The sequence below is a fragment of the Cryptotermes secundus genome, unplaced genomic scaffold (genome assembly GCF_002891405.2).
Source record: "Cryptotermes secundus unplaced genomic scaffold, Csec_1.0 scaffold407, whole genome shotgun sequence".
NCBI lineage: Eukaryota > Metazoa > Arthropoda > Insecta > Blattodea > Kalotermitidae > Cryptotermes > Cryptotermes secundus.
In genome coordinates this window covers 1978262-2004362 of record NW_019741981.1, presented here as the reverse complement: position 1 = coordinate 2004362, position 26101 = coordinate 1978262, and the positions used below count along the sequence as shown (strand labels likewise).

At 40.5% G+C, this 26101-nt stretch overlaps 1 protein-coding gene across 2 annotated transcripts in view; it reads right to left on the bottom strand.

Annotated features, from left to right (window-relative positions):
* Nucleotides 1-22856, bottom strand: part of LOC111872951 — a 101656-nt gene extending 78800 nt beyond the window's left edge. For both annotated transcript variants that reach the window (XM_023867268.2, XM_023867269.2), the window contains exon 1: nt 22588-22856. The gene's annotated coding sequence lies outside the window, so the exon portion shown is untranslated. The remainder of the gene's footprint in view (nt 1-22587) is intronic.
* Between the last annotated feature and the right edge of the window lie 3245 nt (nt 22857-26101).

Genomic DNA, 26101 nt, shown 5'->3' with positions numbered 1-26101 from the left:
TAATAATAATAATAATAATAATAATAATAATAATAATAATAATAACATATCTCCAGGTGTATTCTCTACCATCCTGGCCTATGCCAAAATATAAACGAATGAATGCTAACAATCAACATTTTATACGACGACACAATTAGGAATAAGCTTTCATTAGTGTGAGGAACACACGATCTCGGTACGTACTACATGCGCATGATGCCATCATAATCCTTTCGCTTCCTTGTAAAATGAGAATAGAAACTTGTATTTCAACGAAGTGCGCACATATACGTGGCCTTGACATTCGTGTATTGCAGATGGGCACAAACTACTGCAGGAACAAACTTGTTGCCGAACAGGTATCACACTGCACAGTGAAAAATAGTGTCTTTATAATACGAGAATTAAGCATATCTAAAAATGTAGGATTTCAAGTTCCCACGGTTCTATCTTCTGAGACACAGCGCCGTGTAGTCCGTTAAAATTCAACCAGCGTTTCGGAAGGGAGTATCGCCTTCATCTTCAGGATTGGAGAGTAATAATAATAATACAGCTATCTCTTCTGCCGCTTTTCCTGTTTCTCAAACCTATACATATTCGGCAGGACTCCTTGGACAGGGGAACAGATCGTCGCAAGGCCGCTGACTACACACAGGACAACACAGACAGAGAATAAATACAGAAATCTATGCCTTGAGTGGGATTCGAACCCACGAACCCAGCTTTAGATCGAACGAAGACAGTTCATGCCTTAGACCGCGAAATCACTGTGATCGGCCATTATCGAAACATCACGTCATAAGCCAACTATCTGACTGAAGTTTTTCTTAGTTTAATTCAGTCGCTCCTGACGAATGCCAGGACAGTAATTCAGATTAGCCCGCATCGCTTTTTTCAACATCACTTTCAATTCGTTATTCACCTATTATCTTCCAATCGACGCTGTATGGCCTGAGCTACTGACAGCGATATTAAAAGTACTCGAATAATATTGTTAATTAGGTGAAATGAAACTAGAATTTTATTTCGCCCAATGCGTGCATTATGTGTATGCCGTATTTTATGCCATTGGACGCTAACTCAAAGTTGTATTTTTAATTTCATATAATCAGTAATAAAAACATGGCGTAGTGGCGATGTTGTGAGGTCGGAGGGATGATATTGCTGTTTAATTTCGGATTCTGCCATGATATATGACAGTGCATAGTTGAAAAGTATGCAACTTCTGTGAAGACTTTATTTTTGTAGAATGTAAAATAGTAGCATGGCGGCAATGTAAAAATTTTCTTGGATTAGTAGTGTAAAATCACGCAGAGATAGATAATAAACATATATATATTACGTGTGAAATATTGTTCGTAGGGCAATAATTGCAAACATGGCGACGGTGCGAAGCTTTCAAAACATAAATGTAAAAGGTAAAGCTATCCCTGTAACAGGCTGTGGGTGCTCATAGGACTAAGAGACGTTGAGGCTCCCACATTTTCTACAAAATCGGCTCACAGATGGCGGTAAGGTTGTCAGCCTTACGCGCCGGCCGCCCTTTACCTCCAGGAAGATTCCTGGTACTTTTTTCTGTTAGAGGCTGAGTGGACCCCTGAGCCATAGTGCGGCTGGAACGATTCTGTCAACTGAAAAATTCAGTGACCTCATCGGGAATCGAAACCGTGACCTGCCGGCTTGTAGGATATTGCCTCAACCAACTACGCTACCACGCGCTCCCGCTTTGAGATCATATCTAACAAAATTTAATGTAAAGAAAATCTGTATTTATTTACTAAGTTCCTCATAAACGTTAAACAATAATAGTAGTAATGATATTGTAGCATGCAGACCCGTTGCTACGTAATGAATCTGTAAACAACAGTCATTGCTAGGTATGTCAGCAACAGATTCTCACACGTACCAATGGAAGCGGTGTTCTCTACACGGTCCGTGTGACAACTACGTGACGCAACAATATCGGAGCTGTTGGTGAGGAGAGGTGTTTCCTGTGCGGTCCGTGCCGAGGTGTTATAAGCGGGACAAATCTAGAATTTAGTTGTGAGAGAGTCGCCAGCCAGTAAAGGGGCCCATACGCGTACGAGTCTGGCTCGCGAGTCCTACTCGACTCGGGTTCCAATGAGCCAAACTCGTCAGTGTGTGGGTCGCCACACTCATACGTGTGTGGTGAAATTAATCCGAGCCCGGTTCCTCGCCGAGCCGGACTCGCGAGCCAGACTCGTACGTGTATGGGGCGCCTAAGGATGTTAACACAGAAGTTGATGGATCTGCGGCACTGAAAGCCGTTACCAGACAATGACTGGTAAAGATACAGCAGACTAAGAAGGCTTAGTTCCTGCAGTAGTGAACTGCTGAGTGTGTGAATTGGTGATAGCGCTGCAGTCGGTGTAATATCGATATGTAAGTGTTCAATAAATCCTGTTACCAGTCCGTACCCCATCACGTGGTAATATCGTGCTGCAGCGGATGGATATCTATGCAACAGGAAATCTGGTTTCTGGATTCTGCTCCGAAATCCTTTCAGGATTACATCACAATCGTAGCAGGCCAGGCAACCTAGCCCGTGCAAGAAAACCAAGGAGTACAGCGTATGTAGTCATACAACCTGTCTAAATGAATACAGTTGGCTTATTTTCTTAAGGAAGGAAAGTAGGCATATTAAATCATCGAGATATGTCTGTGTTTCCTTTTCAACTCTGAATCACTTCACCGATTTTCCCGAAACTCTGCACATTGTGTCACTGAAGGCCACTCAAACATCGTTAAGTTTTAATTTCATACAGTCTTTATTAACAATATGACGCGCGAACGTGTGAGGTTGGAGCGAAACTAACAGCACAAAATTTAGGGTCCTGAAATGATATATGTTAGAGCTTTGAAAATTATGCATCTGTTAATGTAATTTCTTTGCAGAATATATGTATAATACGTATAATACGTATAATAATAATAATAATAATAATAATAATAATAATAATACGTAAAATATTCACATGATGACAGTGCGACAGTTTTCATTAGCTTTCGGTTTGAAAGCTATTAAACTACTGGAGCTTGCACGTGAAATGAAACAGAGAGATAGATAATAAATATATCTAAATATTATGCATGAAGTATTGCTTAAAAGACAATTACAAACATGGAAACGATGAAAATCTGAGAACATGCCCGACAAATTTATTGTAAACAGAAACTCTATTAAAAATATCAATGCTAATAGTAACAGGGCCGGTCACGGTAGCCGAGCGGTCTAAGGCATGCACTGTCTTCGCTCGATCGGAAGGCGGGATCATGGGTTCGAATTCCACTCAGGGCAAGGATGTTTGCGTGCGTTTTTCTGTGTTTGTCTACAGGTAGAGGCCTTGCGACGAGCTGATCACCCGCCCAAGGAGTCCTACCGTATGTCTAAGATCTAGTAAAACCGAAGTGAAACGGAGAGTTTCATAGAGGTAGGCCTAGGCCCAAATGAGGGCTGTAGCGCCAATGAAAAAAAATAGTAACAGATCTCTTGGACTAGAAAGCACAGTTCTAGTCGTAACTCCTTATCTCTGTAATTAAATCACATTTGAAGTTATGATTGTACGAAGTGTAATTAGTACCTGTAATTCTTACTAATGATTAGCTATATCAGCGATTGCTTTATATCGGAAATAAATTAATATCAAACTTAATGACGGAAGAAAAGTTGAAAGGAGCGCATCTGGAAAATGCTTGTTCATTTTTTCATTGTTATCTTAACATCTTCTAATCCATATTTATCACTGAGAAGTTTCTCTGTAAGATAAGCTCTGTTAATGCATCTGTTTTGTAAGTGCATGCTTTCTTTATTCTTTCGGAACGCACGAAAGCAGTGAGACGAGATTAACCGGTTATACCGAAGTTGTTCAGTCACTCCACTCACTCACGAGCTGTCATTGCTGCTGTTGTCACAGACTTGATCTGCCCCGTTCGATGGCTTCATGCTTAGGTTTCAAATAGCTTCTTTGTTTTCAGTTTTAACATCCCGTTTCGTGTTTCTTGCTCCGTAAAACGCAATCTAATTTTATCGTCAGGTCAGTCCACTGACTGCCGAGACTTACCGTCAATGGACTCACTGATACGTGGCAGATTCTTGCGTCGAATCCAGACACCGGTTATTCCTTCTCAGTCAACAGAACAACTGCGCGTTTGTTGCGCTTTCAGAATTCTGATCACGGTAACTTCTAAGAGAGAATTATAATTTTATTGAATTTTGATAAAATTGTGCAACTGTTGAAAAGTGATTAAAATGTCTTGGATTACGTCACCACAAAGGTTCTGCATGACTCAAAACCGAGAGCTGTTATTGCCAAGGTCAGGAGTAAGAAATGTATGCAATACGTCAGTGCCCTTAGTGATACACAACAGGATGCAAAAATAAAGATTGTACGTATATAAAACGGCCTTAACTCGGACCTGATTCAGGCCGGCCTCTTGCGCAATATAGCAACTATAAAAACTGCTTAAGATGCGGGAGAAAGTTATTGGTGAATCAACATAGCGTATCATCAAACTATATCACTTTTATTGAATATTCGTCGATCACATGTTTCTAATTTCCCAATATGTTTCGGTCCTTATTAAACTATGTTCAGATTCTTTTAAAATGAAGTGTTACATTAAGTATTGCACAGACAAAATCAATTGCGTAATTATTCAAAATTACTTCATTTTAATTCAAAAAAAAAATCTTACTCTTCGCTCTCACTTCGGAGCATAGGGATCATTTCTCAGTTTCACTGATCACTTTTACAGATGGCAGGACTCCTTGGACGGGTGATTAGCTCGTCGCAAGGCCTCTACCTAAACACAGAATAAACGCATACACACACCAAGCATCCATGCTTTGTGTGGGATTCCAACCCACAATCCCGGCTTCCGAGCGAGTGAAGACAGTACATGCCTTAGACCGCTCGGCTAAATATAATTATTATTAAAATAATATAACTAATGGCACGTTACGGCTGTGGTCCAGTTATCACTGAAGTTATTCAGCTGATACTGTGTCCCTTGCCAGATGGGTGCTTGTTTCATTCGTGTTTGGTTCAGTTCAGAACAAGGCCGAGTGTAAAACCTGTCAAGGAATTAGAAATACGTGGCAGACGAAAATTCAGTAAAATGATATACTTTGATGGCGCGAAAAATAAACCCCACTAAAAAATCAACAACGTCCCTTTTCCTGGATATCTTTGATACTGGCAATAATGTAACAAGAGAGGAATGTGTGGTTAAAATGTACATGCAGCATTTTTCCTTCACAGGTAGATGGCAGGCCTAACTATATTCCATCTCGTTTCAGAGTTTATAGGTACAGAGCTCTTTTTCCCTAGTAGTTTTTTCTCCTCTCGCTCACACTGGGGAGCGTAGGGCTGATTTCTCAGTTTCTTGATCATCTTTACAGACGGTAGGACTCCTTGAACGGGTGATCAGCTCGTCGCATGGCCTCTACCTAAACACAGGACAACACAAACACAGAATAAACCCATACACACACCAAACATCCATGCCTTGTGTGGGATTCGAACCGACGATCCCGGCTTCCCAAGGAGTAAACTACCGAAAAATGAATCCGACGTGTAGAATCTGTGGAGATTTACCCGCACACTTTCACGTCTATGTGATTAATGCATAGGACAATGTTACTTTTACCATCACAAGTTCCTGAACGTCGTTGCTATGCGTGACATACCGTGGCAACGAACGTAAATAGCGACCATTTTCCTTCTAAAAGGAATACTTCGAGGATACTGCATAAGACCCGCTATTCCATGTGGTCAAGTTAAATACAGTGAAACATCACTAATTCGGAATTCGCGATAATTCGGACAACATCTTTTGCGCCATTACTACCATGATGATCACATTGGCGCTACTAAAATGTTTTTAAGACTGTTGTCAAAACTTACATTTTACATTTCATTACAAGAAATTGATTTTCTAATATGCAATCCAAGTTTCAAAATAAAGTTGTATTGCCTGAAAGGACACGTGAAGACTATTGTATACCTTCCCTGAACATACTTTCGGTAGCACTTCTATAGTTCGGACTTTCACTAATTTGGATAAAGGTTCGCTCCCAATTAGTCCGAATTAGTGAGGTCCTACTGTATATTCTCTTTTCAGGTCCATTATCACTTATAACTCTCTTTTCATTTTCGTCTTCTTTCTTAGTAGATTTAGAGACTGACTATTGCCTGGACGGCCAGAGTTCGATTCCTGACAGAGACAAATTAATTTTATCTACTCCATAGCGTGCAAACCGGATCTGGAGCCCAACCAGCCTCCTATCCGATGCATATCGGGATGCTTTCTCTGGAGGTAAAGCGGCCTGGGCTTGAAGCTAACCACTCACCTCCATCTAGTGACGAGGTCAAGAATGATGGAGCTATAACTCCACTCCACAATATGTCTTCATGACATAGTGCATAATTAAGCAAAAGGACAATTTTACCTCTTTTTGCATTTATGTTCTTTTTCCTCTCAGATGTTAGTCGTCTACAGCTCATTCTTATTCCTCATCTTTTATCTTTTAACTTCACATTCATCATCTTCTGCTGTTCCTTCCCCTTCGTAATTTCTTGTATTTTCTCCTACATTCTTCTTCTCTTCCCGCCTTCTTTTAATCGTTTTAATGTTCTTCTCCTCCTGTTCCTGCCATTTACGAAAAGCTTTGAATCTACTTCGCCACTTAGCGATCATTTTATTTCCCATGAGCTACAAGCTCTGCAGGCATTCCATTATATCGTCTTCGACAGAAACAGGTCCCGAGGCATCCCTCGCACTGCATCAGTAATTTCCGATTTTCTATCATAGTTCATTGTGAAAGATTATGCATCATTTGGGAGTGGTCAGAAATCCACGTTCCTCTAACTCAACTGTTCAGTTCTGCTCTATACAAGACCGCAAACCTTTCGTTACAGAATCAGTCTTGGAACTGAACAATAGCAGTCCTGCAACGCAGAGTAACTGAAGGCCGACAACCTTCCCAAAAGACAAAAGACAGTTCACGTGGGTCGTGGAGGCCTCATTTAGCCTTACACTCCACGCTGATTGCAAGGTCTCAATACGCTCAGTCACTCTAGTCAGCCTAACTGAAGAAAAGGTTTGACACTGAAATCACAGCAAACTTGTACCCATAACGAAGCGCTGCAATCAGTAATTAACATGACTTAAATTAATCAAGATAAGGATCTTTTTATTCTGTTATATATGTTATCTGACTATATTTTGGTGTGTTATGTACTAACGTCGGAGCACACGGTAGCCCAATTGGTTTAGGCACTATGCTACAAGCCGAAAGGTCGCTGGTTCGATTCCCGATGAGGTCAATGAATTTTCAATTGACCTAATATTTCCAGCCGCAGTATGGCCCTGGGGTCGACTCAACCTCTAACAGAAATAAGTACCAGGAATCTTCCTGAGGGTAAAGTGCGGCCGGGACGTAAGGCTGACAAACTCACATCCATCGGTGAGCCGATTATCTAGAAAATGTGAGAGCCTCGATGTCTCACAAACCTGTGGGCCTCCACTGTCTGTTAGAGGAATAGCTTTTTTACTAATGTCTAACTCTCTCACAATATAACTGTATACCAGCGTTAATACAGGACATGATCCCAAACCAGTTCGATTCAATTCACATGTTCACAAAAAAATCCCTTATGATCTATTATACTATAATTGTCCTCCTTAATATTTCAGAAGATCTGTTTCCCATGAGAATTCTGTATGAATTTCTTCTCCCTGCCACAATTGCCACTCCTTCATACAGACCTACGCGTGTGTGCAACACCAGGAACTGGTTTATGGGTTTCTACGCTGCAACAGCAATCCCATTATAATGTAATTAATGAAGCGGACTTTATTTTGAAGTTGAGAGTTTTTGAAAAAAAAAACAATTTGTAAAACCATACACACATTTCATTATATTCCATATTTGTATAAATAAATTACAATCCATATATTAACGCAATATACGTTTGTTTCGTCAGTAACAGAATTCAGAAGAATAAAGTTCATTAAAGCTTCTCAGAGATTTCTGGAGAAGTGGACTTCAATAATGCATCCTTACCGCTAAATGCAGTCCATTGTTCATGTTACTATCACATCACACATTCAAATTAAATGTATCCTGACAGTCTTCATGGCAACAAATAGAACGTCCTCTAAACGTAAATACAATTATTGGCTGTAAATATAACATCATCGGAGTAATGCAAATTCGTGGTATGTCATGCCGATAATTTAACTAAAACGATTATCAACCTTCATACACATATTAACAAGCTGTGTGTTTCGACACGTTTCAATATTATAATGAAATAATCCATTGTTAGGCAACGGGTCGCTAAGCGCATTCTCTAGGAAATGAATATGCAGGCAACAATAGGAGAAGTGTCATTTCTATAACAATAGAAGAATTGCTAGAATACGGTGATCTCAATTTGTTTTCTGCGCGTGGTCCGTGCCGAAGGTCTGTAAGGGACAACGAAGTTCGTTTGCAGGCCTAAAGCATAATCTGCTGTACTGAGCCTGGACTGACAGAGGACCTATTAACATGTTTAACTTGTAAAATGTAAATATCCCTTAGGTTATGACAATGACTTGCTACTGCAGACAGTGACTCTGACAAAAGATAAACCTGTCCTCTCCTTAGAGAGGGCGCCCAACAGAAACAAGACCGTAACTATCAGACAGTAATAAATATCTGGTCACGAGCCGGAGATGGGGCTCGACACCAAGACTGACTGGCTGAACGTCAGTCGCAATGTGATTTTGACTTTGACTTTGGCTTTGTTTGCAGGCCGTCCTAGAACTAGGAGAAGAATGAAGAGAAGCCTTGACCTTCAAGACTGATTGTGAGCTGTAGTAATTGACTGTAACTGTAAAGAAATGCCAATAAATCCAATCATCAAATCCAGAACCCATTATTATTAGTCACGCAAACACCTTATAACTGACAATATTATCAACAGATATCAGTATAACCTTCTTACAGCGATAACATCATGAACTTGTGTTATGGACGTGCTCCGTTCGAATCTTGACTGTGACACCGGATATGGCGACAGGTTCTCCGTGATCTTTCTCAGTCCCTCCACGAAAATGCCGGGATAGTACCTCGATTAGACTATGACTGTTTCCTTTCTAATCCTGTTCAATTAATCATTCACCCGGGTAAGATCATATGAACTATAATAAAATATACGTACATCGTTCATAGATTCTGATAGAACAAAACAAAGCATCGTAACATACAATTTAACTCCCACTTACTGTGATGAAACAGTCACTGTATGATAACAATAAGGAAAATGGCAATTCCCCATTAACTTTGGAACTGAGAACTATCCTAAACGCACTTGAAGTACACATCTTTTCCAAATGAGTTCTATGTTTGTGATACGTATGTGTTGTACCTTAGCACGCTACATGTACACATACGTCTTCTGCAGTTCAAACATATTATGGCAATTTCCTCTATGATTATGTTTAAAGAAATGTAGCTCAAAAATATTACAAAACAGAATATCCAATGTTTGAATGACGAACTATTAATTATTAAGAATGGATGAATTATGATAATGTCAATGATAACATCAACATTGATAAAAAAAGAATTACAACACTTACTCGTATCGGGGGTAAAGTAACCGGGGCGTGAAGCTGACCACTCACCTCCAACTAGTGCCGACTTCAGGAAAACTTGGGTCTATACATCCACTCCCCCATACGCCTTCATGGCGTAGTGCTTAATTAGTGAATTATAGGGACTTTACCCTTTACCTTTCTACTCGTAACTATATACCGAGCAGTTTGGTGAAGTGGTAACGCTGAAGAATTGTGTTTGGAGATGCTCGGTTCGAACCTCGGCTGGGACATCGGCTATCCTGACTGAGGTTTTAAGTGGTTTTCGCCAATCCCTCCAAGCAAGTGCTGGGTTAGTACCTCCTACCACCATCTTATCAATCGACTTTATTCGATCTGAGATAACGACAGCGTCATAAATGAAACCACACATTTCTATGGGTGTGAAACTCGGCCTGTCACGCTAAGGGAATGCCACAGAATGAGAACAAAATGCTCCTTCTGAGAAAAAATTGAAAAAGCAGTCGCGGGCAGTTGACAAGCAGTTGTCCAGCTTCTCAAAATTCCTCGCCGTAAACAGAACTGCCAGCTAACGAAATGTTACACAAAGCTTCCAAATCGGAAGAACTACTTGGAGCAACCCAGACAGAGAAGCTGGGAGACATAGTCGCAGATGACATATTAAAATTGACCTTAAAGAAACATGATTTTTAAATATAGACTGGGCTCCTCTGCCTCGGGTTAGGGTCCAGTGGCTGTCTCTTCTAAAAATGGCAATGAATATTTGGTTATTATAAGAGACGATATATTTCCTTACTTGCTGAGCTTCTCAAGAAGAGCTCTGCTCCGTGAGGTTAGTTCAGTGGTTAAGAACAAAGTGTTAAGGAGAAAATTTGGCCCATAGAAGGAGGATGTAACAGAAGGGAAATTTCCAGGATGAGGAGTTCCACGATTTACACCTCACCTAATTATGTCAAAATTGGAGAGACGGGCAGGGCATATAACACGCATCAGAAATGAGAAGTATAACACGTGGTGGGTAAACCTGAAGAGGAGGTACCACTTGGAGACCTAAATATATATGGTAGGATAATAATAAAATGATCATAGGGAAATGGGTTCTGAAGTTATGGACTGGATCAAAATTGGAGGAATGTAAGTGTTCAGATATTCACGGCAGTGAGTGTTCAGAGTGTGATGTCCTGGACTTTAACACCGTACAGTTTTGTAGGTTTATATAAAAGTTTCGGAGGAACATACTGCCTCCTGCTTCAGGATAGAAGCTACTATGAATTAGATAAAAGGATATGAAGTAATAGAAAATGGCAGTTGCTTGTATGAAGACAGGCCTACTACGTATATCAGCATTAAATGGCAAGGAAGAACCGTGGAAAACCACGATATGGACATGCAGGATCCTGTCCGAGATAAGAAAGAGACAGGCCTGAACCGCACGTGTATGCTGGGCAGCCTGCTTCTGGCTTAAACTAATGTCGCCTCCTTCGGCTGCGCACTTCATACAGCGTCGAATGGTAGGAGGACTCTGATAAATTGGAAAATACGTGTTAAAGAGCCGTCGGGGACTGTTTAAAATATTGCATTAACATTTGCACTAAGAGACTGGGTAAAACGCCGGTTACAGTGGCCGCGCAGTCTAAGGTGTGAACTCTCTTCGCCCTCTCGAACACTGGGATTGAGGGTTCGAATCCCACTCGAGGCATGGATGTCTGTGTGCGTTTAGACGTACTGTGTTTGATTTGTTCTGTGCATAAGTAGCGGCCTTGCGAAGGGCTGACCCCCGTCCAAGTGGTTCTACTGACTGTGTAAAAATCAAGAAACTGAAAAGCGGCCAAGGTCCAACAAAAGGGCTGTAGAGCCATAGATAGATAGATAGATAGATAGATAGATAGATAGATAGATAGATAGATAGATAGATAGATAGATAGATAGAGAGATAGACTGGGTAAAACTAAAAGAAAATCATAATGAGAAGAGACGTTCGTGTGAAGCCGAGATGAGAATTTGAAAATTCTCGAATGCTAAAAATTCAACTGCATCCTACCGTTTTCAAGTTCCTGAAATGTTCAGCTAATACTAAAGAAGGGGTCGTTACAGATAACGGAATATCTGTTCACGGATTTATGCTTAATCACATTTTCACCTGCCTTCCAGCTGTGCTAATACACAGTTTATCAAATGACGTTGATGAAACATGGTGAACAAGGTCAAACATAAGCAGACACACCCTGTAATGTCACCAACCACAGAAGCCAACTTTAGAATATTTCGCTGGCCTCGACTTGCCCGTTTGCTTTACTTAACGACACTTTTAATAACCTCGGTTACGTAGCACGAAATAAGAAATGGCGCGATCAGATTAATGTTGGACGGAGGCGTGCCATAGCTCAGGCGGTTAGTCGTCGGTTTCCCACCGCGACGGTCCGGGTTCGAGCCCAGGCCAGATCATGTGGGATTTGTGGTGGACAAAGTGGCACTGGGGCAGCTCTTCTCCGAGTACTTCCGTTTCCCCTGCCAATTACCATTCCATCGACTGCCCCACATTCATCATCATCCGGGGCCGGTACAATAGGCCAATTAGAGGCCGACGTAGCAAGTGGACTCAGTCTCACCCCACCCCAATAAAATAAAAATATATTTGGACGAAGCGAGATGCCTTAGCGGTAATGCTCTAAACTTGTATTCGGGAGGTGGTAGGTTAGATTCTCGATCGAATGACAGGATACTTTGTTCAGCCCCTGCTGGCAAGACCCGGGATAATACCTCGGTTAGGTCGATACCGTTTCCTTCTCAATTCTATGCAATTCACTAACCATTCGACGCTATATAACCAAGATCCTGACAGCGTCGTAAGTTAACCCCCAAAATGCAAAAACTGGAATTGGGAAAAGTGCGGAAGGAAGCAGTTGCGGCCTGTTTTACTGTCCAGCTTTTGCCTAAAAGGTCTCATGAGGATAATAGAAAACCTCAAGTATTCAGTCACCTAGCTCAAATTCAAAATGTGTATCTCTGGAATTGAAAGCAGGGACGCTAGCCACGACGCACTCTTTGACGCTGACTTGTAGTGCCGGCCACTGCAGAACGTCACCTCAGTGCTTAGCGTGACTTTACGTTAGCAAAACACCAACGACTGAAAAAAGTTGCGATGTCTNGAAGTGACAAGAAGACGAGGAAGAAGACGTAAGAAGATGCTGGATGACCTTGGGGACAGAAGAGGATACTGTCATTTGAAGGAGAAAGCTCTAGATCGCATTAAGTGGAGGAACTGTTTTGAAAGAGACTGTGCACCTGTCGTCTTGACAGATTACTGATGATGATGTCTTACAACGCTTCATATTTTTCTGCCCTTATCAATTCGTAAATTACTACAGCCCTGTTGACAGGGTCCAGCCCATAAACACAGGTGAGAAGAGTAATAATAAAATGGCGGTATTTATGATGGTGGCGATGAAGATCATCATCATCGCCATAACAATGACGACAATAATTTATTTTGATGCAGATTCAGCCATTAGGCCTTTACACGGTGTGGATGTGGGTAGTGTTAGCGAAATTTCTGAGGTACATATGTCTCCATATTGAGGGGTATAGTGGGTACAGCGGGTTATTTTCTGTGTACATACGTGTTCGTTTCGAACATGGTGGACTGTGGGCTGGTGCCCCGACCTGCAGGTGAATTAAATACAAGAACACTCTCTTCAAATAGAACCTCAAGGCAATGGATATCTTAGGTTTTCGCCGATACAGCAATCTTAATGTCAGAAGTGATTACATAAGTACATTTCAGTTAAACGAATAAAAATATTTCATATCAATACAATATTTAGTCCCATCAAATGAGATGTCTGCAATATATTAGGAAATACCTTTATAGGGCCCTCTAGAAATACAGTGGCTCATTGGTTACTGGTGAATTGACGGATGCAAACATGTTTGTATGGGCCTATATCGATATGTAAATCCATAGAGATATCGAACACTTCTCCTCGGCGTTGCTGTTCGATTTATTGATGTCAACTGACACCCACAGTAGCGTCGAATAGTACGGTGATAGACGAAAGGTGAATTTGAAAGGTTTATGAAGTAAGCAAACCTGAGCCAATGCACATACTCTTCCGATATGTCTTTTGAGGGACCGAGGGAAACCACGTAAACCTCAGGCACAATAACCGGTGTCTCGGCAGAGATTCAAACCGAAATCCTCCCGAATACGAATCTAGTTCTTTACCGCTACTGCAACCATTTCGTTGTGGAATATTATTCATTCGCCAATTAGTTTATTCTTAAATGCAAATATTATCTTCGACAGTTTATCTTCAGATAACTTCGATTTTGTCTTTTCCTCAGAGTTGGAGTTTTTAGTGTCACATCCAACCAAAGCATGGTGTAAATTCACAGTTTATGAAGGATTGTGACTGTGAATGTTAAGACGTATTATCTAGTAAGAATTTAACTTCTGCTTTGGCAGATCTTACAACCTGAAAAATATGACAAGAATTTCGCTTTCTTAAGTATTGTAACGTGTTTTCGTTACTGATCCCACTTCTGACACCAGTGTAACGTGTCTTGCGTTACTGATCCCACTTCTGACACCAGTGTAACGTGTTTACTCGTTACTGAAGACGCCGTAGAGATGGTTAATTGGTTTATTTAACAATCTACAAATAACGGCTACAATTAATTATCACACAGTTGCGGGGTTTCACACTTTATAACCCTAATCGCATTAGTCTGTCGACACTGTTGCGGGGTTTCACGACTTATAACCCTATGCGCAAATCAGTTCACTCTGTCTTCAGTAGTCTACACGTTTACAGTAGGGGAGCTATCACTGTATCACACGCTCCCAATCACACAATCACACACACGTCCGGATCTTCTTCCCGCGACGGCTGCTATACTCCACGGTTGTAGTCCGCTGACTGGAGAACTGTTGATAACACACTCTCGTAGGCTTGCTCGGAAATATCTTCGGCGATGGCCTCGTTACGACTCTGCGGTAGCCACACTAGAACTCTTTGGTACCACATTAGAACTGTCCTCGTACCGGCACTGCAGCTTACATATATAGCCGCAGGATTGCCTGTTACGTTCCACGTCACAGTAGGAAGCAGTTCCGCGTCACAGTGTGACGTCACCGCGTGAAGTCACCGCGTGATGTCACCGCGGATGGGAGTGGCGGGGAGGGAACTCGCCTATTACGCGAGCGTTACGTTACGCTGGGGAGGTAGGGGTCAACATGTCACAGTATCATCAGGTTGTAATTACAACTAACACTTCTACAGTCTACATAAGCCTAGTTCTACACACGAGACCAACTATGGCAAGACCAAGCGTACAAAGACATACTTGGCAAGTCTGAACATATATTTGTACAGTTGCCTTCTGATGAAGATGAATGTTTTGTTTTACATTAAATTCTTAATTTTCGTCGTACCCTCGTTCAGAACTTGAAGCATCACTCATTTCTTTCCATATATCACTGTCGGCTCCTTACTTTCCGGGAAAAGAGCGCTGTACTTAAGGTACTTAACGCGCATATACATGTACTTATCATGAGCTTTGTGCGGTTAGGCCACTAAGGCCCGTTCCTATGACTCCCAAGATGGTCCTAATCTCTCCATTATCATTTTTGTCGTCCTATTTCTCGTCCTCTTGGTCGATACCAAAAGGAAATTCTGGAAGGCAGCCTCTTTACATTCTTACCAAACGATTTTTCCAGCTTCCTTGGTATCTTTATATATCTTCGATTATATCTGTAAATTTTAATCTTTCTCTGACCAGAATCAGACCTCTATGAAGATAGTGCCTGTGTATAAGAGTGTGAACATGTCTAACGCGTAGATTCTAAATGGTTCTGATGGTGGCGCGTAATCGTCGGGATTGCTGGGTTTTTCGACTTCAGTTTGTATTTGACTGAAATTCTGATACTTTCTCAAATAGCTCCCAGCGCCCAGCCGACCATCTTCTAAGTTCATCAAAATTGAGGATTTAATTGAGATTTTAGCCTGATACTGTTTTTACTTTCCACCTCGTTTAGCTTCTAGAGACTGAGTCTCATCATATCAAAATTTCATTCACTTCCTAATAATATCTCAACAACTACTGAAAACAGGAAGTTCATCAGCAACATCGGACATCACTTACACTTTAATGCCGTCTCTACAAACATGTGATCAATCTGACTGTGTGTTTTTTCGTCAAGTCCAAGTGTATTTGTGAATCCTGAAACTTGGAAAACTGTGTTCTTGATTCTGTATTTCAGCATCCCGTTGCAATTGTTCACCCCGGGTGAGGTGGAATAATATGCAACAGAAATGTTAAAGAATTTACCTCGTTTCACTTAAAAAGAAGACTACAACGTGTGATTTTAACACGAATTAAAACAGTGTAGCAGTTCTTAACACAGTTTTAGTAAAATATCTGTAACATAAAAACACCTGAAGATGGCCGTTTGAATCCGAAACATGTAGTGTTGAAGTGTAGAATGTAAAAGTGTTGCAATTTTTAGGGAAGATAAACTATGGACGCTAATGCGTTCTTGATATTAAGACTTTTGGATAAGGCAAACATTTAATGCTCTAACTTATTTACCACTAACAATTTCATGTAAACTCTGATTCCCAATTGTCGATTTGCAAATAGCTTCTCCATTTACTTTGGCATTGGAATATCCTAGCAAAATTTTCATGTGGTGCTTAGGGAATTAGACGTATACATGCTTTAGCTCTTCACAGACCCTATCGTTCTTATCATCAGTTTATCTTCCTTTGGGGCATGCGCATTTAGAACAGTAACACCTACGACCACCTGATACTGTATAGGACACACTGTCAGTAAAAATATACACCACCTTAACTGCTGCTGTTATTAATTAAAGTATGAAAACTCGTGCCCCTAATTCATGATTCTCGTTCTAATTTCCAAAAAAAAAAAAGTATAACTATATACCGGATCAGTGCCACCTTCGTCCCATCCGACCTCCTATCTTACACAATTTAACTTTTCTTTAATTCGCTTGGTTGGGATGGAGTCCAACTTGGCCCACAGCGGCCACTGATTGGCCTATTGTAGCCTGCCCTGGGTGATTATGATGATGGAGAATTTGGTGGAATGAAGATTGGCACGGGACACCGAAGTACTAGAAAAAACCCGCCCCAGCGCCACTTTGTCCACCACAAATCCCACTTGACCAGACCCGGGATCGAACCCGGGCCGCCGCTCTGGGAAGCCAGCGACTAATCGCTTGAGCTAAGGCGCGGCTCAATTTAACTTATACTTTACTAATTCTCTTTCTACTGCTTTCAGTAAACCTGCAATATTACAGATTTTACCGAACAGGGTGGTCTAGAGGTAATACTCAGAACTTATGTTTGGAAAGTGCTCGGTTCGAATATCGACCGAGTCACTGAATATCCATACTCATGTTTTCCGTGTTCTTTGCCAGTCCCTCCAAGTAAATGTGGGGATAGTACCTCTTTTAGGCTATGACCACTTTTTTCGAAAATTTTCCCAGTTAGTCCTTTATCAGTCATTCTACAATTCAACGCACTAAAAGCGTCGCCGATTAAACAGCAGAGAACTAGGAATTTTTCTTTTCATTTCGTTACATACTGCACATACAGAAAGACACCGAAAACAAAAGTTCTGGCACTAATAATGCAGTTTGTATTTATAGCAGATGTCAATATTTGGAAACAATACTTTTCAAGAAAACTTATATAATTTTGAGTTTTATATACTCGCACTTCACGCATTATTTGATATAGCGAATTTATTCCAATCGCTCTCACAATTACACAATTTACAATCTCACAATTACTGCCTTCGGCAGTATCACAAATGCTTCTCCTGTAGTTACTGCCATGCACTCGATACAACCCGACTCGGCGACTGCTACAATTCAACTGACTTTAATCGTTATTCACTAGTAATTCATTCACTAGTAACTGGCTCAATACTCACTAACTAATCACTCACTCACTACTGAATAGTGTTCGCTGCTCCTTATTTAGCCTCGGCACGGACAACACAGAAAACAGTTACGTGATAGGTATCGCTGTTGCCTGACGCCGTGTTTACAGGTGTTGCTAGCAACGCTGTCGAGAGCTGTTTATTGCTGCGTTATCCTTTGGTAACAACACAGCCGCTCTTCTGCCACGTCACCGCGGGAGAGGGGGGCGCCCACAGAGAGTTGCGTACTGATTGAAGGAGTGGGGGGATGTGACGTCACTCGCGAGACCACAGAGTTCACGCGATCCCCACTTCTCGTTGCGTCATCCACGTCACACTATATATATGGGTTATATCGGATGAATATGAACCGAAAGTAAATTTTCTAGACACTTTTGGCGTAAACTCCCTATATCAGATTTAACTGTAATCTGTACAATGATTTCGTAATTGATGGGCATGGCCTCCCCATTAATTTTTATACGCTTTAAGAATGGAACAAAGTTAGCATAGCCAAGCAACAGAATCTGTAACCAAGCAGTATTGGGCTGATGAACGAAGCTGGTTTCCTTTCTGCTCCATTGCTTACAAAAAGATATCTTTTTAAAGAACGTACATTACTCCTTGGATTTATAAAAAGTTAGAACTGTAATACATGAGTGTTACAAATCACAGAAACACTAAATATGTCACGGACAGGACATGCAGCACTGGTTAGGTCCTACCGTCTCATTGCCAATAATATGCATAACCTATCGTGTCCTTGATTATAAACGGCCGGATTACGAAAGTTCTGTAGCCTATCGTACCAATATTTGTAGAATATATTAATCTCACACAAAACACATTGTGGTTTTAACACGGATGAGGAGAGTTTAGTAAACTATTACGCAGTATTCAGAGACGACGTGAAACGAACTCACAAATACAAGCAAGAGAAAAACAAATAAAACAAACTCCGTTGCTTTAGTCCGCAAGCGAACTATACCGACGGAGCGACCGCCGCTTGTCGGCGAAGTTAATGCCAACTCTAGCGGATAGAAGGTGTCGCGTGGTCAGCGCAACGATTCCACACGGCCGTTAATCTCACAAATACACAGTATGGTTTTATCTGTTAATTTAACATGATATTAGTCTAGTGATTACCGGCATGCTTTGATAATATTTATCATATTCAGGCTGAATTGTGCTATACGTTTAACGAAAAGAATAACTGCTTTCTATTGCATAGGCATATAACTCTTTCAGCAATTGCTGCAAGGTTCCATGGTCTGCTCCAGTTCAGAATTAACTTTGGAAACTACAGATCTTTTACACGTTTGGTACGATTCCGTGGACGGAAGACGGGTCCATCACAAGGCATCTGCCTATTTAAAACACAAACGAAATGCGTAGAAGCACCCATGCCCCGAATGGGATTCGAACTCGGGATCCCAATGTTCAGGGGCCAAAGACTGTACATGCCTTAGTCCGCGCGGCCGTAGTATTAACACAACTTAAACCTTCAAACGCCTTTTAAATTTATTTTCAATTGACCTATTAAGATCAAACACAATATTAGTTCTGTTATTTAGCCAACAGATCAAATTGAATTGCGCAATTCTCAAGGCGCGGCTATAAGTATCAATATTACAGTATTCTTGGGTGTGACACCGTGCACTTTGGTAGACAGGTACAACCATTTTGTGGGAATATGCTGCCTCCATCTTCGGGGTAGAACCCTGAAAATGAAAACAAACACTTTCTCCAGAATTTTGGTAACTATCTATCAAATTACATGGCGTCGCATGGCAGAAGAACGTCATCTTGATTGAAACCGAAGTTCACAGTTACATTGCTGAATTTACGTACGTTCCTAGCACTTATTACATATTATTTGGGTGGATTTTTGGTATTCTATATAAGCCTTCTCTTAGACCCCACACCATACACGGTCCGGATTACCTAGATATGGTAAATAAACAAATGAAAACAAGTGCTAGAAACTGAAGTTCAGCGATTTCAACCATAGCCTTCGGGGTTTACTGTAGCATTAACTATTCAGTCTTACTGACTCAACAGTGCAGAAGAACTAGTATTCTAGACAGTTCGTAACTGAGAGATGCGGACAAATTTTGAGCATGAATTCTAAGTACAAAAACAAGAAAAAAATATCCATATCGACATGCATGGTGGTGCTCCGGCACTTTTTTGCCGTGCTGCACGAGATGTTCTCAATAAAACCTATAATGACCAATGGATAGGTAGAGAGGGACCCATTGCATGGCATCTAGGCTCGCCACATTTGAATCCTCTGCATTTTTATCCGTGGGGACACCTAAAATCCTTAGTCTATGCAGCTCCCGTTGACAATGAAGAGGCACTTTACCATCCCATAGTGGATGCCTGTCAGACTATACTCAACTTCCCTGGCATCTTCAACGGATGCGGCGGTCCATGATGGGATGTGTCGAGGCGTGCATAGAATCTCATGGAGGACATTTTGAGCACTTTTAAAAATTGTGCTCTTTCGGCAATAACTCACAAGTTATATGTTTCCGGACACCTGTTGATATGGAAATTTTTCTTGTTTTGGTCGCGTACATCGGTACCTGAAAAGTTTTCTCATTTGTGTTGAACATGTACCGTAATAGAAAACAGCCTGAAACGACAAACAGTGTCAAAAGATGTTGCTAATTAATGCAATAGTGTAACATCTAAGTAAACTGATAAAATCGGTTCTACAGACGATGTTTGAGCAATAACTATCTGCCTGAGGCAGAGTCCTTCTTGAGCTGGCATAATGGCTGCTCAGTTTGTCAAGTATTTCACACAAGTTCTTAGAACTCAGAGGTTTATTACCGTGTTCATAGCCACCTGATCCCTACCCTGAGCTAAAAGAATCCAGTCCATACCCTCCCATCCTATTTCTATATGTCTAATGTTAATGTATCTTTCCATTTGCGTTTAGGTTTTCCTTCAGGTTTTCCTACCACTTTATTCAAGTTTCTTCTCTCTCATGAATGCTACAAGACCTCGCCATTTCATCTCCCTTGATGTGATCATTCTAACAACATTTGGCGAGGAGAGCAACTTATGCTGTTGTCTCCATTCTCCTATTATTCACATCCCTCTCAGGTCCACATATCAAGAACACCCTGTTTTCAAATACCCTCGGTTTACGTGTATGTTCTTCCCTTAATGTGAGAGACCAAGTTTCATAGCTGTGTGAAATTACAGGCAAAATTATATATACACGCAGCTTCGTCTATTTTAATATATTTTTACACCATTCCAAAATACTATATCTCCAAAGCATCTGTTAGTTATCTTTATGTTATGACTCTGATCTGCATTCTACTGATGAGGCAGAAACATGTTACTTTTTAAAAAAAATCGCTTAGTGGGGGGTGGAGTCCAACTGGCTCCACTCGGCACGGCGGCCACTGATTGGCCTATTGTAGCCTGCCCCGGGTGATTATGATGATGGAGAATTTGGTGGAATGAAGATTGGCAGGGGAAAACGAAGTACTCGGAGAAAACCCGCCCCAGCGCCACTTTGTCCACCACAAATCCCACTTGACCAGACCCGGGATCGAACCCGGGGCACCGCGGTGAGAAGCCAGCGACTAACCGCTTGAGCTATGGCGCGGCCAACTTGTTACTTAGTTTTCTCTCTGTCCACATCTAAACCAACCTCCTTACTAGCGTCAGTGTGTTTTTCTTTGTCGTACTTATGATGTTCCCAGAATACTGACACACGATTGTATCAGCTGAACTGTCCCGTTCAAGTTCAATCCTTCCTGGTTTCCAGGCTTTCCTGATGGTGTATTCTAGACTAAAGTTGGACATTGATAATGCATCCCCTGGTTTTAGACCACTGTGTGTCAAATATTTACCTATACATACTTTATTGCAGGTTTCATGGGCCGGGATAGCGCAGTCTGTATAGCGACTGGCTACGGGCTGGACGACCCGGTAGGGTCAAGAATTTTCGCTTCTCCATGTAGTAAAAACCGGCTCGGGGGCCCACCCAGCCTCTTATCCAATGGGTACCGGGGGCTCTTTTCCCGGGGGTAAAGCGGCCGGGGCGTGAAGCTGACGACTCACTTTCAACTAGTTCCAAGGTAAAGAAAACGTGGGTCTATACATCCACTCCCCTATACGTCTTCATGGCGTGATGCTTAATTAGTTAAAGGGGGCAACTTTGCCTTTTTTACTACAGGTTTCATTTAAACATGTTTTAATTATCCTAATTACTTTATGGGATATTCCAGACTCAGTGAGAATACTGTAAAATGCCGTCCTCCTTGCTGAATCATAGGCTTCCTTAAATTCTGTACATAGCTGATAAACTGTTTCATTTTACTGCCATTTCTGCTCCAGTATCTGACAAATACAAAAAATATCTGGTCTGTAGTTGATCTGTTACACCGAAATTCATACTGACGACCCGCAATAGTTTCCTCTCCTTCCAGCAGCACTATGGCCCTGGGATCGACTCAGTCTCTAACAGATATGAGTACCAGGAATCTTCCTGGGGTAAAGGGCGGCCGGCGCGTGAGGCTGACAATCTTACCGCCATCTGTGAGCCGACTGTCTAGAAAATGTGGGAGCCTCGACTTCTTATAACCTTATAGGTCTCCACGGCCTGTTATAGGGATAGCTTTACCTTCCTTTTTTACCTGATATGAATGATGTCTCGATAATTACTACTATCACTATTCTTGTAAATATGTACAATTACACACTCCTTGCACTGCTGAAGTAGTTCTCCCTCATTCCAAATATATTACAATTATATTGTATGTGTAACAAACAACTGAATCCTACAGCACAATATTTTAAATCACGGCATCCGCTAAAATAATTATTACTAATTCTAATAACAATCATTTTTATTTCACATGCAGTATTCAATTTACTGGCCTGAAAACTGATCCTTATATTCCCGGTTAATCACGGAAGAATGCACAATATGTCAAACATATTCAAGAAAGTGCCTTAGTTAACTTAACAAAAACTATTTTTAGATTGCATTAATCTTACCTTTGTGTTCAAATTTAGATGACAGATAAAAACGGGGAAAGTAAATGGTTTCTTATGCTCTCCAAGTTTGAAGCTGTAAACTCGTACAATAAAGTTATATATTTCCGAACTGATATTACGTTTAATCTTGAAGTCTACACGACACTGGATACCACCTATAGGGATCGTAACAATGACACCACACTCATAACAATGAAACCCAGGCAGTTGCTATTCGACCGAGCCGTACAAACTGCAGAAATCGTCTGCTTATTCCCGCTAGCCATATAATCCTCNTAGCTTATAGAATTAAATGTAATTCTGATTGCTAAATCTATGTAAATAAAAAAAAAAAAAAAAAAAAAAAAAGTTTAGTTCCTTACTTTTAATATAGGTAGCACTACCTGCAAAACAACCTGTACGTATCGTTTGGTGCTCAATAGGCACAGATGCTCCACAAGTTACTGCAACTACCTCAAGGAGCAGCACTTGTCTGTTATGGCGGAGAAATGAAAATCCAAATATATCCAAATATGTAGGTGTGGATGGAATAGATCGACATTTGTCATTTTGGTAATGTTAGCGAAGGTGAGGGAACCGCCCTGCAGTATTTGGGGGAAAACTATTAATATTTAAGAAATGGAAATCCACCAAACGTTAATAATGAAAATTAACGTATTTTTCAAATTAGTGAAAATAGTCTTAAATACTTGTTAGCTTATGGAAAATTTTTCGGCCGTCCACCCCCCCGCAAGAAAGCCAGGCGATACCCGTGTGCAGTTTTCTAGAATATTCTGGAATTAAACAATATGAAGGACAAAATCTGGTTAAATTACTTTTATACTAAGTTGACCTGCATATAATTCCAAGGTCAAGACTGGTGAAGCTATACCTCCACTCCCCCATACGTCCTCATGGAATGCTGCTTAATTAATGAAGCCCAGGCCTTCGTTTCTTTTATAGTGACCAATAGCAAAACTGATGTCAAATATATGGTCCTTCAACACCTCTCATCCTTAAATATTTCATTTGGTTTCATACATGCCTTAAATTTCATTCTACTACCTTACCTAGAAATGCTGGTCATAACGCTAATTTTCCTCAATAACTGGCATGTTTTCACATAAAATGCCTTGTTTAAATTATCTTGGCAAAAAAATTATGCTAAAGTAGGCGATGTATTGGAGAAAGGGGCTTAGAAATTTCAATATACTGGTTTCAGACCACAAGCATTGGAAGACAACAGTTCATTGAATAAAGAATAGATGTGATGCACCTTTCAATCCACAAACACCATTCAGTAACATTTAATAAACAAAATTTTCATAAGGCTGTTTCTTACTTAATAAACACAGTTGGTAACATAATATACACATAATGCAAGAAGTGTAAGAAACAAAACACTTCTACTCTGTGAATTTGAAACTGACCCTTTAAATATCTATGAGTGATACATGCTGGGAGAGTAGCATAGGCATATATAAGATTTCACTGTGGAGGGTATTTTGTAAAATAAAACAGAAATTCACAAACCTGTTACACTGGTGACACAGAAGTTGGTCCCTAATCATCAAATTTTTCCTTTGAAACTAAATTTTGTTACAAAAATTAGGCTTACTCTCTATTTTGACATCCCCATGTACTTCAGTGGTGGGTTGAATTCGTACACCTCCTTCTACAGCTTATGCTTACTGAATCTAAAATTATTGCACCAGTCATTCAAATTTCCACTTTAAAACTGTTGGTCCCCTCCAAAATTCCATACACAGGTTTCTTATAACCTCTTTATCAGTAACAATAAAAACATTAACAATTTTCTTTATTTTAGGCTACATTGTACTATGTATGCATTGGTACAGTGGAGTAGGGGTGGTACAAGCCAGGCATCTGCCACGTTTCTAAATTTTTGTAATAAAAATATAAATTAAAGAGAATTGGAAAATAAGCCAAATATTGAAACATACAATAAAACTAATTTAAAAAAATATTCTTATCCTTAATGCTCTCAGACAATCAGTGACATATTCTTGAACAGTTTAAACATCAGGGTGCAATGATTTTAAGTCATGAAAACAGTGACAGAGACTTTTGTCAGATCCTTAGTGTTTTATCCTTTTTTATTGTTATTTAGCAACACCATTATCAGCATGTTTAAAGGAACGAGGAAAAACATACAAGAAGTTGTATTATGTACACATACCACAGTAGCATTTTCATAATAATCATTTATTGAAAATTTCCAAAATGTAGCAGTATCCTTAATGTAAACAATTGTTTACTTCTAATTACTACAATTGATCACAGACGTTTATTGGTAATCAACATATACATTTATCATTGCACTATTAATGCACAGATTTTTCTACTGCATACTTGCATTTTAATTATACTTTTATGTAGTAGAAATGAAACTGTCATTGTGAATGAGATTAGAGCCAAGGAAGTGTATAGGATAAAGGGAGTTGAGGTTTTGTGCATTCTTGAGCTCAGCAGTAGATGGAGGAGCATAACTTGTCATCATGTCCTGGCTGCTTTACTCCTGTGGAAAATCATTTACTAGCCACTGGATAGATGGCTAGTCTTAAAGTTGTTGCAGAGGAAAACCTGTTGCTGTCAGAAACTGACTCCAAACTGTACAGTTCATAACCAGTCGCTTTACTGAATGAGATGTCCTGGCTCATTTTTTATGTAATAAATACATCTTCTAAATACAGAATATTTATTCCCAACTGTGAAGTATATATTATAAGACCATAGGTTAGGCCACCAAAACCCTCCATTTTCTACTCTGGACATGGGATTCCTGTTCTTTAGTTAGGTTCTCACAGTTGGATTTGAATATATAATTGGCTTTCAAGTAAGCCATATAGAATGCTAAGGGATCTCCAGTGATTTGGCACACTGCAGTTACCATCTTGAGAATGAATGTCTTTGGTAGGATTGGAAGCCCTATATAGGCATGGCACTGGGCAATGAGTTGGAGGTGGAGGTGTCATTGGACAAAACAGAGGAGTGGGGCTCTTTCCAATAGGGAGTGGTCACACTGCTGAGGAAAGAAGACAGTGAAAAACCTTTTAGCAACCAGATGGCCAGGAAAAGAATTAATGAAAGCAGACACTTCGCAATTAGCAAAAGAGGCAACCAAAAAATTGTAATGAATATGTGGTTAGGGGAAGGGGTGAAGAAAAAGGTTTTAGCGACAAAATGTTAGGGAAAAAGGTGATTAGAAATTTTACTGACTACAGGATTAGGAAAGGAGATGATGAGATATGTTTTAGTGATCAAGGGTTTAGGAAAAGAGGTGATGAAAAAGTTTTATCACCCACTGTGTCAGTTTCTATGGGTTAAGTTCAGTGGTTTGTTGAAGTTGATTGAGTGATTGGTTTGGAGGAAAAGATGAAGCAAGGCTTCACTTAGTCTATACAACGCACACAGTCACAAGGGAAGGACACAATATACACAAGAATATAGAAAGAATACTCCCATAGGAGAGGATTGATGTAACTCACGAAATTTGAAGTGCGACGTATAGATG